General features: G+C 40.8%; 1 non-coding gene across 1 annotated transcript in view; it reads right to left on the bottom strand.

Moving 5' to 3' along the window:
* Positions 1–3,069: 3,069 nt before the first annotated feature.
* The window catches only part of LOC123771312 (uncharacterized), a 74,699-nt gene continuing 59,898 nt past the window's right edge, over positions 3,070–17,870 (bottom strand). Inside the window, exons 11-14 of the transcript XR_011222853.1 lie at positions 17,469–17,763; positions 15,112–15,246; positions 12,655–12,769; positions 3,070–12,424 (exon numbers count right to left, since the gene is read on the bottom strand). This is a non-coding gene — a transcript (uncharacterized protein). The remainder of the gene's footprint in view (positions 12,425–12,654; positions 12,770–15,111; positions 15,247–17,468; positions 17,764–17,870) is intronic.

Genomic DNA, 17,870 nt, shown 5'->3' with positions numbered 1-17,870 from the left:
AATAATAAATGCAGTTATAAAGTATACATAGGAGAATGTTACAGTGGTTAATTAGTAGATGCAGAAATTGTACATTTCACATCTTATGGAAGATATTAGCGAGGCCGGTCCCAAACCTGCACACAGATATAACATCACACGAGACCAGACGGCATGGCAGGATGTGCAGCATACCCCCATTGAAGAGCAGAGGTGCAATAGGTACTCTGAGAGAGAACTCTATCATCATCAGAGGCCCGAGACTGTTCAACACGCTTCCACCACACATAAGGGACATAACTGGCCGACCCCTCACAGTGTTCAAGAGAGAACTATCAACATCAGAGGCCCGAGACTGTTCAACACGCTTCCACTACACATAAGGGACATAACTGACCGACCCCTCACAGTGTTCAAGAGAGAACTATTAACATCAGAGGCCCGAGACTGTTCAACACGCTTCCACTACACATAAGGGACATAACTGACCGACCCCTCACAGTGTTCAAGAGAGAACTATCAATATCAGAGGCCCGAGACTGTTCAACACGCTTCCACTACACATAAGGGACATAACTGGCCGACCCCTCACAGTGTTCAAGAGAGAACTATTAACATCAGAGGCCCGAGACTGTTCAACACGCTTCCACTACACATAAGGGGCATAACTGACCGACCCCTCAGTGTTCAAGAGAGAACTTTATAGGCACCTCCAAAAGATACCTGATCAACCAGGCTGTGACTCGTGTCAGGCTGTGAGCAGCCATGTCCAACAGCCAGGTTGACCAGGCCATCAACCAGGCGACCTGGCCAGAGACCGGGCCGCGGGGACCTTGACACCCCCCCCCTCCAGAATCAATGCAAGGTAAGGTAAGGTACATAGACACTAATATGCACAGCATAAGTGACAGTGGTACCAGTCAAATGTTATGGTCTGGAGCCTCTACGTGCAGTATATCCATTGATGACTGACTTCTGCAGTATCTAAAGCTTTAGGTTAACCCCCTGTATTGTGGCAATATGTTACACATGTATTTTACCCCCACCCATCGCACCAAGAGCATACAAAATAAAAATTATTTACTATATGTTTTCTTTATTAGTAATAGGAAATACCTGTATACTGTAATGAAAATAACTCTCCTTACACAGAGTTGGTTTGGCGGATTCACAAATTTATGATCAAATGTAGATTTGGCCAATGCTGGCAAGTTAGTAATTATCAAAAGAAGGCACCAAGCCGGGAAGGTTATGTAATACTGTACTATCAAATGTGCAGAATAATCAGAGGGCGCTAAATATCACCAAGGATGCCAATATGAGAACAGAAACGCATAAGGCGAACGATATCAAAAGTATCCGATGCACCAAGAATTCTATCGAGGGACAAGTGACCGTGAGGGACGGTCGGAAAGCAAGACACACGCTTGTCCTGGAAGTCGGGACATTCAACAAGAATATGCATGACTGTAAGATGGACAATAAGGAGCAGGGTGGCGCTCCATTAAATGTCCATGAGTTAAGCATGTATGGACGATACACAACCTTGCCAGAGCCATTTCCCACCGCCGGTTACTGTGGTAGGAGGAAGGCCACAGTGACACACTACTCTCAGGAGTACGTAATTTGTTACCAGTAACAGAAGACCAACAACCCTGCCAATGGGCAAGGATGGAGGAATGAATAACTGGGTAAAAGTTGGAATAAGGAATATCTTTACGGGAGATGGGACAAGTGAGGATAGTTTCCTTAACGGCATCATCCGCACGCTCATTTGAAGAGACACCAATATGGCTGGGAACCCAGCAAAACTCTACTGTCTTAAATCTACTGGAGATAGGAAACAGCTAATGTTGAATCTCGACTACCACAGTATGGACTGGATTAAAGGACTCCAGAGCCATGAGGGCACTGCGTGAGTCAACTACCACCACAAAGGAGGATTGACAGTGAGAAAGCAGTAGACGAAGAGCATAGAGAATAGCATGAAGTTCTGCCGTGAAGATGCTAGTCTCCGGAGGCAGGCGACACATATAGGTGTGGTCAGGAAAAACAACAGAGTAGCCCACACCGTCTGCAGACTTAGATCCATCAGTGAAGACGGAAATGGAGAGGGAGTGTGAAGAAAATTGTTCAAGGAAAAGGCGTTTCAGAACTGTAGGAGGGGTAAAAGCTTTAGTGATGTGGATCAGGGAGTTAACAAATTTGGGAAGGGGGACCCTCAAGGCAAGGACGGAACACGAGGAGAAATATTGGCAATACTAACCGAAAGAGAATTTTGTAAGCGAGAAAACTGGATAGAAAGAGGGAGGTGGCAAAGGGGGACAGGAACTACAGGAGGGATAAAAGTCAAAGCACGTCATAGGCAAGAGTGAGGGTGTTGCCAACGCTGCAAAATTATTATATACATTACAGTATGCAAATCTAATACTGTATATAGTATTTTCTAATGCCGTCATTATAAATCACAAATTTCTTATCTATGTGTTGAAATTTAGCCAGGTACTGTAATCAATTAGGTTATTCAATACCATGTATATCTTGAGGTTATCTTGAGATGATTTCGGGGCTTAGTGTCCCCGCGGCCCGGTCCTCGACCAGGCCTCCACCCCCAGGAAGCAGCCCGTGACAGCTGACTAACTCCCAGGTACCTATTTACTGCTAGGTAACAGGGGCATCAGGGTGAAAGAAACTCTGCCCATTGTTTCTCGCCGGCACCCGGGATCGAACCCAGGAGCACAGGATCACAAGTCCAGCGTGCTGTCCGCTCGGCCGATCGGCTCCATGGGGATAAGTGCCATTTGATGGTATGTAATTTGTTATTGGTAGTAGCCAACTATCTGTCTTTGCAATGGATTGGTTCCTGGAAAATGGGACCTGCATCAGCGACTTCCTTAGTATTTACATCTAGAATAGAGGCAAAACTATTATAATTCCAACAACAACACTACTGTATTTTCCTTTCAGAAGGCAACCTGTCCGCCGGGAGAAAATCCCCTGGAGGTAATGATTCAAAACCACGATGTAATTAGTGTTAATTATCTACTCTCCACCCACAGTTAGGTTAGGTTAAGGTTACTTAGGTTAAGGTTTGGTTAGGTTAAGTTTTATTACATTTAGTATGTTAATACAATGTATTATTAACAATAATGAAAAATATGGAATTTAAAAACTATTTAAGTGTACCCAAGAATTTTGTTTACAGAAAACCAAATTCTTCAAACCATTGCAAAAAAAATGTGTTCAGCATATACTTTTTATATTTTAAACCAGAAATTTATAATACAATAAAGTTTTAACTTGAGTGTATTTTGTTTAGGACAAATAACCTCTGCCAATTACAGTTTGCATGCCAATTTGCCAGTTCACATGCCAGTCACTCTGCCAATTACAGTTCATGTGCCAATATACATGAAAACTATTACTGGAACTGTTATATGCTTTTCAAACCATCATAAATATATCAATAACTATCTAGGTGGTTTTTGAGGGGAGGGGGGGGGGAGAGATTTGGTCTCTCGTGGTAATGGAGTTGCTCTGAGAATGAGCTGTATTTGGGACAGGAAGCCAGTATTTATCAATGTACCCTGTAGCCACCTACTGACATTCCCAACAACACTTGTTAGGTGAACCGAGGCATTAGACAAAAGGAAACATGACCAACTGTTTCTAACCTGCTTGATGGGGCTCTATGAGTTCTTCTACTCCCCAAGACCAGCCTTCAGGCTTGACTTGTGAGAGTTTGGTCCACCAGGCTGTTGCTTGAAGCAGCCCTCAGACCCACATATCCACCACAGCCAGGTTGGTCTGGCACTCCTTGAAGATGTCCATAGTTGTTCCGGCAATATTTCTTATGCTCGCTGGGAGGATGTTGAACAACTGTGGACCTCTGATGTTTATACAGTGTTCTCTGATTGTGCTGCCTGCTCTTCACTGGTTCTATTCTGAATTTTCTTCCATATCGTTCACTCCAGTATGTTGTTATTTTACTGTGTAGATTTGGTACTTGGCCCTCCAATATCTTCCACGTGTATATTATTTGATATCTGTCTCGTCTTCTTTCTAGTGAGAGCATTTGGAGAGCTTTGAGACGATCCCAATAATTTAGGTGCTTTATTGTGTCTATGTATGTATGCCGTATATGTTCTCTGTATTCCCTCTATTTCAGCAATCTCTCCTGCTCTGAAGGGGGAAGGGAGTACCGAGTAGTACTCAAGATGGGATAGCACAAGTATTAGTACAACCATTGTGATGGGATCCCTGGATTTGAAAGTTCTCGTAATCCATCCGATTATTTTTCTGGCCGACACAATATTTGCTTGGTTATGCTCCCTAAACGTTAGGTCGTCAGACATCATTATTCAGAAATCCTTTACATGTTGCTTTCCTCCTATAGGCCACATTTGATTGTGTTTTGTACCCTGTATTATGTTTAAGGTCCTCATTTTTACCGTACCCGAGTACTGTACCTGGAATTTATCACTGTTAAACATCATGTTATTTTCTGCCCAGTCAAAAACTTTATTGATGTCTGTTGTAGTTTTCCATTGTCTTCAGCAGAGGTAATTTTCATGCTGATTTTTGTGTCATCTGCAAAGGACGACCTTTATGAAACTGTGACTTGAATTTTTGTCTATACAGGTTTCTGATATGAGAAAAAGGAAAAGCAGTGGTGCAAAGTACTGTACCCCTGAGGTACAGAGCTTTTAACTGTGCTTGGACTCGATTTTATTTGGTTGACTGTTATTCTGTGTTCTGTTCGACAGAAAATTGAGTATCCACCATCCTACTTTACCAGTTATTCCCACTGACCTCATTTTTGTGTGCTATCACGCCATGGTCACATTTATCGAATGTCTTTGCGAAGTCTGTGTATACCACATCTTCATTCTGTTTTTCTTCTAATGCCTCAGTGATTTTGTTGTAGTGGTCAAGTAGCTGTGAGAGGCATGATCTTCCCGCTCTAAATGCATGTTGGCCTGGGTTATGAAGGTCATTTGTGTCCATGAATCTGGTGACCTGACTCCTGATCACTCTCTCAAATACTTTTATTATGTGGGACGTTAGTGCAATTGGACTATAATGCTTTGCCAATGCTTTGCTCTCTCCCTTGTGTAGAGGAGCTATATCTGCCGATTTAAGCACATCTGGTATCTCCCCCGTTACCTTGAGATGCTTCCAGGGCTTAGTGACCTCCGTTCCAAGTTCTTCCTCCACACTATACTGAGTGCCTGTGCTACTGGCACTTTGCATTTCTTCATAAATATTGAATGCCATGAGTCTGAACCCTGGGCAGAGTGCTTGGGCATGTTGTCAATTATTCTTTCAAAATCTGCCACGCTTGTGTTGATATCAGTTGATGTATTTACCAGGGTTTGGATATCTTGTATAAAGAAGTTGTCCGATCTTCCACTTTCATGCTGTTTATTGGAGTGCTAAACATTTCCTCGTGTTGCTTTTTTTAGGATTTCACTAAATTCTTTATCATCCTCAGTGTATGAACCTTCACTCGTACGAATAGGTCCAATACTGGCAGTGACATGGAGGCTTTGTTTTTGAATTTGCATATGTAAAGAAATATTTTGTTTTTATTTATTTCTTGAATTGTTTTTTGTTCTAGTTGCCCTTCTTCAATCTGATATGAATGTTTCAGTCTCTGCTCAGGGACTGAACCCAGTTCCCTTGGTTGTGAGCTGAGAACATAGATCACTGCTACTGGATACCTAGCAAAACTAGACAGTCTTATATCTGCTTAAGATGAAATGGAACATAGAAAAATACAGCTTTAGCCTTTGTAAGGCTAAAGTTTATTAAACTTTGTAAGCCTTTGTTTAGAAAACTTTGTAAGGGAAATTGCTAAACAAGGGCATATAGCATGTCAGATATACACTCAATAATTTTCCAACTACCAGCAATGCTGATTAAAAAAAAAAAAAAGATGGGAGGGGAGGGGGGGGGGAGCATATTATTAATCCAAATTGGATAGTCACCAATGTATATCTCAATTTTATCTGCTTAGTCAACCTTTCAATATGGATCAAAAACCAGTAGAATGAATGTTGAAGATGTTGCCTTAAGTATGGTCTTGGTCAGACACTGATATGTTTAGTGACAAGGAAGCATGAGCACCGAGCACTCATGCTGCATAATAAGCAACAAAATTTAAACTTTAGTACATTTGACCAAGCGTCAAGCGTTGAGGCAAGCATCCTATCATTTTCAAAGTTTGGGACGACTCAGGCAAGCGTCCTATTATTTTCAAAGTTTGGGACGACTCAGGCAAGCGTCCTATTATTTTCAAAGTTTGGGACGACTCAGGCAAGCGTCCTATTATTTTCAAAGTTTGGGGCGACTCAAACAAGCGTCCTATTATTTTCAAAGTTTGGGACAACTCAGGCAAGCGTCCTATTATTTTCAAAGTTTGGGACGACTCAGGCAAGCGTCCTATTATTTTCAAAGTTTGGGACGACTCAGGCAAGCGTCCTATTATTTTCAAAGTTTGGGGCGACTCAAACAAGCGTCCTATTATTTTCAAAGTTTGGGACAACTCAGGCAAGCGTCCTATTATTTTCAAAGTTTGGGACGACTCAGGCAAGCGTCCCATTATTTTCAAAGTTTGGGACGACTCAGGCAAGCGTCCTATTATTTTCAAAGTTTGGGACGACTCAGGCAAGCGTCCCATTATTTTCAAAGTTTGGGACGACTCAGGCAAGCGTCCTATTATTTTCAAAGTCTGGGACGACTCAAGGCAAGCGTCCTATTATTTTCAAAGTTTGAGGCGACTCAAGCAAGCGTCCCTATTATTTTCAAAGTTTGGGACGACTCAGGCAAGCGTCCCATTATTTTTAAAGTTTGGGACGACTCAGGCAAGCGTCCTATTACTTTCAAAGTTTGGGACGACTCATGCAAGCGTCCTATTATTTTGAAAGTTTGGGACGACTCAGGCAAGCGTCCTATTATTTTGAAAGTTTGGGACGACTCAGGCAAGCGTCCTATTATTTTGAAAGTTTGGGACGACTCAGGCAAGCGTCCTATTATTTTGAAAGTTTGGGACGACTCAGGCAAGCGTCCTATTATTTTCAAAGTTTGGGACGACTGGCATTACGATCTTTCCTAATCATAGCAAATCTTTCTACTTATACGTTGGACAAGTTTTTTCTCACGAAGCAAAGGTCCCTTTCCTGAGTAGTGTAATGTGGAATACAAATTGTCCTTCTCTCCTCCATACTGACTTGTCCTTAAAGATTTCACTTACAAGTGTTAAACACCATTGAAGTAACACTTGACAAATGGTTTTCCCATGTAAGCCTGGAAGTTAAGGGAGGAAATCAAAAGAGCTGCCACTTGCTTGCAGAAGAAATAAAAAGCCTGCCGTTTAAGTACAGTACTGTATATATGAGACATATCTTGTTGAATATGACCGAAAGGGTAAGATTAATGATTCTAACACAAAGCTCCTTAATATTTCTAATTTTTTCATCACTGTCGAGGGAAGTTGAAAAATTAATTCTCCAAAGTTCATTTTCACACTATATGAATTTTGGAGAGTTAATTTTTCAACTTCCCTCGACAGTGAAGAAAAACATTGGAAATATTGAGAAGATTCGTGTTAGAATCATTAATCTTACTCCTCCGGTCATAATCAACAACATATGTCTACAAGAAAGACTGCTACCAAAATATACTAATAAATGAGATACTAAATAAGAAAAAAAAAAAAAGCTTAGATATAGCATCTCACACTAGAGATGCTATACCGAGGATGATACTTTTCAAGATGCTAGTGCTCTCTAGAGTGGAGTACTGCTGCACAATGACAGCCACTTTCAAAGCTGGAGAAATTGCTGGCCTGGAGAGCATGCCGAGGTCCTTTACTGCTAGAATCCACTCAGTAAAACATCTAAACTATTGGGACCGACTAAAGAGCCTAAAGCTGTATTTTCTTGAGCGCAGGAGGGAGAGATACATAATAATTTACACGTAGAAAATAGTAGAGGGGCTGGTCCCAAACCTGCACACAGAAATAACATCACCTGAGACCAGAAGGCATGGCAGGACTGTGCAGAATACCCCCGTTGAAAAGCAGAGGTGCAACAGGTACTCTGAGAGAGAACTCTATCAACATCAGAGGCCCGAGACTGTTCAACACGCTTCCACTACACATAAGGGACATAACTGGCCTGACCCCTCACGGTGTTCAAGAGGGAACTCGATTAGCACTCCAAAGGATACCTGATCAACCAGGCTGTGATTCATATGTCAGGCTGCGAACAGCCGTGTCCAACAGCCTGGTTGACCAATCCAGCAACGAGGAGGCCTGGTCGACAACTGGGCCGCGGGGACGCGTAGCCCCGAAAACATCTCGAGGTAACCTCAAGGTAAGGTAAGGTGGAGTGATGGAATATGACCAAATTTTATTTTTAAATTAAAAGGGTAATGTAGAGGAGAAAATGTATATTACCACCATGTTATGCTGCCGTGCCAGTACTGTATATCCCGAAAAGAGCTATTATCTGGGGAAAGGACCTAGATTTTAATCAATACACCAACACTGGTCACAAACATAAATGAAAGGCACAACCAATAACATTATTACTGAACCCTAGTCCGACAAGGAATTTGACTGCACAAATATCTCATATGCATATGCACTTGGTATATCTCATGCAACCAGTTAAAAAATTCCAGGAGAATAGGCCATGTTCGAGAATATTATAGACATCATATTTGGGAGTTACAAAAATATGTTCAAAAGATCAAATAAAAGATTTTGTGGTTCAGGGAACAAATATAATTAACGAAAACCATACTGTGGCGTTTCGTATAAATTTTGTGTTAGTGTTAGATCAACAGTACCATGACAGTTTTCACCTTAGCAGTATAATATTCATAAATTGTTCTTGTTTAATCTTGTATTTGCAGCACTATTTATTCATAGAAATACTAATGTAGGAGCGTAGTACCCATGTGAACATGAATGTGTAGGTTTAGTACTCTGCCCATTAGAAACATGAATGTGGAGGCTTTGTAATATGGAAATATGAATTTTGAGGCTTAGTTCCCATGTAAACATGAACATGGAGGCTTAAAACCTATGAAAACACAAATATGGAGGCTTAGTTCCCATGAAAACATGAATGTGGAGGCTTAGTACCCATGAATGTGGAGGCTAAGTACTCATGAAAACATGAACGTGGAGGCTTAGTACCCATGAAAACATGAATGTGGGTGCTTAGTACCCATGAAAACATGAATGTGGGTGCTTAGTACCCATGAAAACATGAATGTGGAGGCTTAGTACCCATGAAAACATGAATGTGGGTGCTTAGTACCCATGAAAACATGAATGTGGGTGCTTAGTACCCATGAAAACATGAATGTGGGTGCTTAGTACCCATGAAAACATGAATGTGGGTCCTTAGTACCAATGAAAACATGAATGTGGGTCCTTAGTACCCATGAAAACATAAATGTGGGTGCTTAGTACCCATGAAAACATGAATGTGGGTGCTTAGTACCCATGAAAAATGAATGTGGAGGTTTAGTACCCACGAAAACATGAATGTCGAGGCTTAGTACCCATGAAAACATGAACATGGAGGCTTAATATCTATGATAACATGAATGTGGCAGCTTAGCACCCAGGAAAGCATGAATATGGAAGCTTAATACCCATGAAAACATGAACGTGAAGGCTTAGTACCCATGAAAACATGAATGTGGAGGAATAAACAGGGTGAGGGAGCTAGGAGGATTTATTCTTTCATATTGCAAATACCAATTTTCTACACTACCAGAGCAACCTCATTTTGTGACCTACTACACTATCAATTATTACAATGTCATTTTAAGTACAACTTGACCTGGTTTTCTTTCACCTTGCATATGCTTTTCCAGCCTTTGATATTTCCTTTTACTTCCTAACTGATTTATGCCAATCAGAACAATTCTACACCATTTTAACATGCATTCTTGCTTTTCATTTCAAGCAAGCTGCCTTCTTGAGATGATTGCAAAATTAGAATATAATACTCTTCAAGAAGCATTTCAAGTGCTCCCTAAATTACCTATTATTACTTAAAGGTGATTGAAATACTTGGATTGTCAATGATCTTACCCCTATGTGAATCTCCCAATAGAAACAAAATTAATAACAAAGAAAAGCTACATTTAACAAATATTCTCAAAATGTTTAATCCTTGTTTTATTTTCCTCCGAGAATGGAATTCCCTAACTTGCCAGAGATCAATATGTACAAGATCAGCTGCCTTGTGTACAAATACTTTAACATTAACAACACAGGTGTTCATAGGAAGGCTTCAAACATGTCTTATATAAAGTACTTCATAAAGTCCACAAAATATCAAACTCACACGACAGTAATGAGCACATGTGCACACAATAACATTTTCAGCACTTATTTACAACAGCAAATTGTTTTCAAGCCTAACGTGTACATTTTCCGATGAAAAGATGAAGATATTGTAATAATAAAATAATGAGCAAGTATAAACATTTGAAGTGGAATGCAGCAATCTGCCCTGCAAGGGTCTTTCTCTCATGCCTGGAGGAGATGAAGTGCTAGAAACCTGTAATGTTTGATTTAGCTAATGTGACAACAAAGTTCTGAGATAGGCAGTGCAGTTTATGGGAGCGGGACACAGTGCGACAATTCTGAACTATACAGCGGCATTCAGAAGGGAAGACAAGTGAGGGGGGGGAAAGAAGTGAAAGCTTCAGGAGTGGATGGAATAATAGCAGACATTAAAAGGTGGATTGGAGCACATAAGTTGTTTTTTTTAAAAGGTACAGAATTTGTATATAAATTTTTTTTATGTGCTGTCTCTGAGGATAAATGAAAAGTGAAAAATAATTACAAATATTAGTGAATGAATTCCATATAATATGCACTTTAAGAACGTAATTTAAATGCTGGTGAGAATACGGTCATTGTTCACCCATGAATTTAGTTTTGGGGAAAGGCCAGCTTCCCCCCCCATTTAGGGTCTGCCTCTTGAGAATGGTAATGGTTTTTGTCAGGCATGAGCATTAAAGTAGCAAGGAAGTAGCCCTAGTAGAGGCCAGGGGAATGTAAGCACATCATGTGCACCGGCACTGTGTAAAAATATAAAAGGAAAAAAAAACAAGAGAGCGTAAACAAGAGAAGGATGACCGGAGTCATGAGAAGGATAACACAAGAGGAAAAATGCTTCTATAGAGCAGGATGGATTCCATGACAATAATACTCATTCTGACCCTGAGCTCTGGCAATGGAATATACAAAATAAAGTTCCTGCTATAGTAATCAACAAGTAGGAATAAACAAGAGGGAGGTGCACAGATGTGAGATGACAAAATAACCCACAGAAATGAGACGAGATACGATGGGTCAACAATAATGTTTATGATGTCAGTATGAGTGGATGATGATTACTGTAATATGAATGCATGGATAATGTACAGCAACAAAAAATATAGATGTAGTGATGGGTACAACCAACATCATGGAAAGGGAAAAGTGGAGGAGTAAATATGGCATAGATCCTGCAAAGGAATAGATGAATAAAACAAGCTAGAAGGGTATGAATAGATAGAGCTACTTGGAGGCTTTTCTATCATTGCCATTCCCCTCAGTTTGACTTCTTGGCGGGAATGGGACACCTGAATTATAAAGCTTCTTTGGCAATGTAAAGCACAATCATGAAACATTCGCATCAATCGATAGTTTTACATTAAGCTTTACTACTTAATTCAGCCACACAAGTACAAATTTAAGAAATGTTGGAAGTTGCTCGGTTTACGGTCTTAAACATAACATCTGAACTACTCGGATACCAACGCATGGATTGTTTTGGAATGAATTCCTCACACTTCACCAAGGGAACAGGCTACATTAGGCAACCTTTATCTATTTGCACTAACAGTCCAGTTTTTCAGGGTAAATGTGGGCCAAGTAGCATAGTACTGAATGTGTTCATGCTTAATCAAAACTCCTTGAAAATAATAGAACCAATACTGTAAAGCCCCCAAGGTTTTCCTCTAGCTATTTACTGGATACACACACACCCACTCACAAATATATTTACATATTTTCTTTTTCTTTACAGAGTTTTAATATCATAAACCACATATTCATTCACACCACAACCAGATATAACGATGATAATGAAATTTGTTCTTCTCAAACGTATCAATAATACACAAGGAAATTTTTTGCATATAAACTTTGAAGGCCTACTTGTACGTCATAGGGTCACTGTCGAACACTAACACTAAAGCTCTTGGGTTTCCTCAAGGAGTGAGGGGGGAAGGCAGGAGGCAGCAAGATGGTTCTGGTTAGGACTGCCCATGATGTACGGAGCAATGCATATATGAGCATACATCCCGATGCATTCAATGATCCAATCATGAGAAATGCACACCTTCTTGTATTTTGTCAGCATTTCTAAAACAGACATTAAATGGAACAATTTTAGTAAATCCAGAATGTTATGAGGGTAATGGCCTACAAAATATTAATAAACAATAAACATTGAATATGTTTGTTGCTTGATGTGTACTTAGTTCTGACTTCACATACATAATGCTGTAACTTTATTAAAATGCATAAATAATAATCAATAAGCATAACAAATGACTTGCATAAGTGCATAAAAATGCACTTACAGCACTCACCATCAGCGTCATGATTGGCTTCTGTCTGAACCACAACAAGCTTCATGCACTGTTTATTCTTGCTGAATTTTACAGGAGAATCAACTACTTGAGCTCCACACAGCTCTATCAGTTCCTGTTTGTTGGAGAAATATTGGATTTATAACAGTGATACCTTAACCCTTAAAATGCAGTTATCATATGTTGATTTCAGCTATTATTATCTCGGTTTTACATGGACGATGATAATAGTTCTAACATGGATGATAATAGCTCTATATGAATGAAGTATTCACCTAGTTGTGCTTGTGGGGGTTGAGCTCCGGCTCTTACGGCCCGCCTCTCAACTACCAATCAATCAATCTCATTTTTTCTACACACACATACACTCAGGAAGCAGCCCGTAACAGCTGTCTAACTCCCAGGTACCTATTTACTGCTAGGTAACAGGGGCATCAGGGTGAAAGAAACTCTGCCCATTTGTATCCGGCGCTTCCGGGGATCGATTCCCGGGCCATAGGATTGCGAGTCCCGAGCCCCGTCCACTCAGCCACCATGCCCCAAGTGTAGTTTACCTTGACACAGTGAACAAATCCTGCTATCATTTCATAATTACCTTATTATATAAATGTGGTCATTGTCACATGTCTTCCTAACCAATGAAGTAATGATCTAAGGTCAATATTGAGATTGTGTGGCTCGGCACAGCATGTTTCGGTGACAGATGACGCAAGTGCCACGGTCTGCCACATGCTCAATTTGTATAAACAGTATATATACATATGGTTGTAATGAAGTATTTCATGTGTTGAAAAAGTATTGAAACATTGTAAACAGTGTACATATGAACATTATTGCCCTAGAGACATTATCCCTATTAGTTAGTAATATACTCAATCAATCCCAGTTTATGTGAATTATTTGCTCATAAAACTAGTTATTCAACACTCCTACTATTATGTTTTCTTGGAAGAGCCCTTTGTGGCCTGTTGAAACTATTATCTCTGATAGAGTGTCATACTACTAGGGCCCATCAGTTGCGAAGTTCTATCGCCTACCAGGTACCAGAGACAGAACCTGGCCCCCCTCACAAGAGGTGCAGGGAGCAGTGGCATTTATATATTAAGTTATTCACATATGCAACCACTGAGGAAGGCACCCAGAAAGTCAGCAAAACAAACCACTGCTGGCTTTAAAGGAGACCACAGCCTCCTGAAGTCTATGATCATCACATGCTTACCCAATCCCTTAAAGAAGCAAGACAATCATCTGAATGATTACCTAGACCTTGATGTACCTGGATGGGGGTTTTAGGAATTCTCCTCCTCTCCAAGCCTGGCCTGGGGCCAGGCTTGACTACAAAGAGCTTGGTCCAACTGGGCTATTGCTTGGGGTGGCCCGCAGGCCCACATATCCACCACATCCCGGTTAGTCTGGCACTTCTTGAAGAAAACTTTTCTCTTGAAGACGTCCACATTTGTTCTTATACAGGCAGTATAAGAACCACGACAATATTTCTTATACAGTACTCGCTGGGAGGATGTTGAACATCCGTGCACCTCTGATATTTAAGCAGAGTTCTCTGATTGTGCCTATGGCACCTCTGCTCTTCACTGGTTCTATTCTGCATTTTCTTTCATATCGTTTACTTTAGTATGTTGTTATTTTACTGTGTAGATTTGGGACCTGGCCCTCCAGTATTTTCCATGTGTATATTATTTGATATCTCTCCTGTCTTTTTTCTAGGGAGTACTTTTAGGGTGCTTTGAGACAATCCCCAAAATTTAGGTTCTTAATCATGTCTATGTATGCCGAATATGTTCTCTGTATTCCCTTTAGTACAGCAATCTCTCCCACTCTGAAGGGGTAAGTGAGTATCGAGCAATACTCAAGATGGGACAGCACAAGTGATTTGGAAAGTACAGTACAACCATTGTGATGGGAACCCTGGATTTGAAGGTTCTAATAATCCATCCTCTCATTTTTCTGGCTGACGCAATATTTGCTTGGTTATGCTCCCAAAATGTTAAGTCGTCAGACATCATTATTCCCTTACTTGAAACTTACTTCCAGCTATTGTAATGGCTGATGATACTTGCAGCTGATGGACAGAGGCAGTGCCATGAGGCTATTGTGTTAAGGTCAGCCAGCAGTGTCACTGCCATAAGCTGGGGTAAGGTTCTGTGGGAACCTGCCCACAAATATATGTATTTGATGTTGACCAGACCACACACTAGAAGGTGAAGGGACGACGACGTTTCGGTCCGTCCTGGACCATTCTCAAGTCGACTTGACAATGGTCCAGGATGGACCAAAACGTCGTTGTCCCTTCACCTTCTAGTGTGTGGTCTGGTCAACTTACTTTAGCCATGTTATTGTGACTCATTGCCTGCATATGTATTTGATACTCTGTTAAAATTAATACAGATTCCCATACCTAACATAGTGTATCTAAGCCTAGAAAAGTGCTCACCATACCTTGAGCTGTTCCGTGGTAACTTCAAACAACGGAGGTTTAACATAAAACTGACAATCTCTGAAGAGTGGTTTGGGGTTTGTGCGCCCTCTCTGTGGTCCTGGAGCTCCTGTGCAATCTAGTACCTCATAGTCCTCCTGTAAGTACAAGTATTAAATTACAGTACTGTATTAATATTCAAAATACAGACACTACAGTATACAGTAGAAGTATTGGTACCATATTTGCCTAAATATAAGCTCCTTTGAGTAAAAAAATAAAATGAGAGTTTCAGATGTATTTCATGGAAGAATGAGACCCCAATTCTGTAATGCATTTTGAGGTTGAGCAATCATTTTAAAGCCTCACCTCAATATTATATTCACACCCAAAGTTACTCTTAACACATGCTTTAAATGACATTAAATTCTCCTTGAAACTCACTATCTGCACACATATATCTTTACTAACAGTACAAAATTCTATGGAGGAGAACAAGCAGCCACAGTTGCAATGTATGGTGCCCGTATCTCAAAAAGTTCATAAATAAACGGGAAAAGGTTACAAAACTTTTTTACAGCTACAAAATGGCTTCCAGAACTGAAAAACAAGAGTTACGAAGAGAAGCTAGAGGCATAAACATTGCAAAGCTAGAAGATAGAAGGAAAAAAAAAAAAATTAGAAAGTTTTCTCTCGCAAACAGTGGTAGACAGTTGGGAACAAGTTAAATGAGAAAGTAGTGGAGGCCAAACCTGTCGGTAGTTACGGAGTGTTATATGACAAAGAGTGCTAGGAAGATGGGACTCAATAAGCATAGCTCTCATCCTGTAACTACACTTAGGTAGTTACACTTGGGTAATTACACACATAGCAGCTGTGTCCTCCTTTTTTGGAGACCTGGAAATGACCACTCTAGCTCTGGGTGATTCGTTGGTTCGTTGAGCATTTGTGTGGGAGCCTCAACTTTGCATAGTTTTCCAATGGGTGAGTCTGGCTCTAGGTACTGGTTCCTCCAAGTCTGTCCTTTTTGCCACCCCTGGGACTGTCTCAGGTTCAGGGCCCGCCATGCCTCTGTCAGCTCTTGCTCTGCCGGCTTCCTCTTTGGGTCTTTCACGATTCAGTTCCATGGTTCCATCCTCTGTTGCTAAATGTGTTCATGGATGCTTCAGCTCTGGGTTAGGGCTATGTGACCTGCACACACCAGGTCTCCTAAGGTTGGTGGTTGGGCTCGCTCCATCAGGCACACAGCAAGGTGGGCAAGTTTTCACAAGTGTGACAAGCCTGTAAAGGATTCATCTTCCTCTGGGCTCTGTCATCTGGCGCCATGCTAACTACTACCTAGTTGTTCATTTTGTGAATTGCAGGGAGTCATTTTCGTTTTTTCCTCATAGGAGCTGGACTCTTGTGGCAGCTCAGCATCTGGTTTCTCTTGGTTTGGTTCTCCATGCAATTCACGTGCAGGGGATGCGCAATGTTTTTGCAAACGGCTTATCTCACTTTTGGCACATTTCCACAGAGTGAACTCTCGATGACATGCCCTATTGGCTCTCTGCGTGATGTTCACTCACCCTGAGGTGGACCTCTTCATTTTAGCTTAGAACAGGTAGCTTTCCTCCTGCGTGACTGTTCCCAGATCAACAGATTTTCGTGGTGGATGCCTTATGGGTCGATTGGTTAAAGCGGTGGTTCATTTATCTCCTACCACCCACCAGTTCAATTGATGGCTCTGGGTGCTGTCCAAGTTGGAGACGTAAAGCCCGCTGAACTGAAAATATGGGTTATCTGGCCAAAATAGGATTTGGATAATTTTATGCCAAACTTCGCCATATCCGAACAGAAATTTAGATAACCGGAGATTTGGCCGGATAACGCAGACTGGCACAGAATCCAAGTCAAATTCTGATAATTTTCTGGCAAATATTTACCATATCTAAACAGAAATTTAGATAACTGCAATTTGGGTCACGTAAATTTTCAACAACACATTTCAAAATCTATAGTATTACACAAGAGGACAAACTACAATATGGTAAGCTAAAGTTTCTCTTTTAAATTATATTTTTGATTAATATTATATGTGGAAATAAGAATGGTGGTTGTGGTACAAAATTTTTTGAATACAGGTATAGTCATTTCGTGTAGTGCTTTCAGTCTCTTATCTCCTGCATTAATGGAGTGGAGTGGGTAGAGGGCAGAGGGGATTGGGCTGGAATTCACCTTCTCACTAAAGGCAAAATTAGCTACGGTCTTATCATACTTAAACCTTCTTTTACTATATTATTCTACCCCATTTTCAAGCTGTTGCCTCCTCACTCTACAAAACTGAGAGAGCTGGAATTATAAAACATGAATATGAACAAACTGTTTATTATCTACTAACCTCTGGAAGAAGTTTCTTTGTGGAAAGTGAATCCAGTACCCACTGAAGTGTAATAACCCAACATCCTGCTGCCACGCCAAACAAGTACTTGAGAGTTCGTTGAGCCAAACAGTCTGGTTCAGTTTTCACTACTACATGAGTGATGCCTTCACCCCATGATCTTTTGACACACGATCCAGGGACTCCCAGCTTGTTCACTAAATCTTGGACTTTCCCCATTTCTGAAGAGGTGAGACCAGTGCACACCAGCTGAGGAGGACCAACGATACCACTACGTACAGCTCTTGCTGCTTTTCTGAAAAAGTTAGTTTGTCACTTTATTAATAATCTTTTCTCTGCCAAGTTATGGTTAACCACTGCTACATAGTTATGTTTTCAGTCATAACAAAACTATTTGATTTT

This window comes from Procambarus clarkii, chromosome 54 (assembly GCF_040958095.1).
Source record: "Procambarus clarkii isolate CNS0578487 chromosome 54, FALCON_Pclarkii_2.0, whole genome shotgun sequence".
NCBI lineage: Eukaryota > Metazoa > Arthropoda > Malacostraca > Decapoda > Cambaridae > Procambarus > Procambarus clarkii.
Note: the sequence above shows the minus strand (reverse complement) of the source record. Positions and strands in the feature narration are given on the sequence as shown.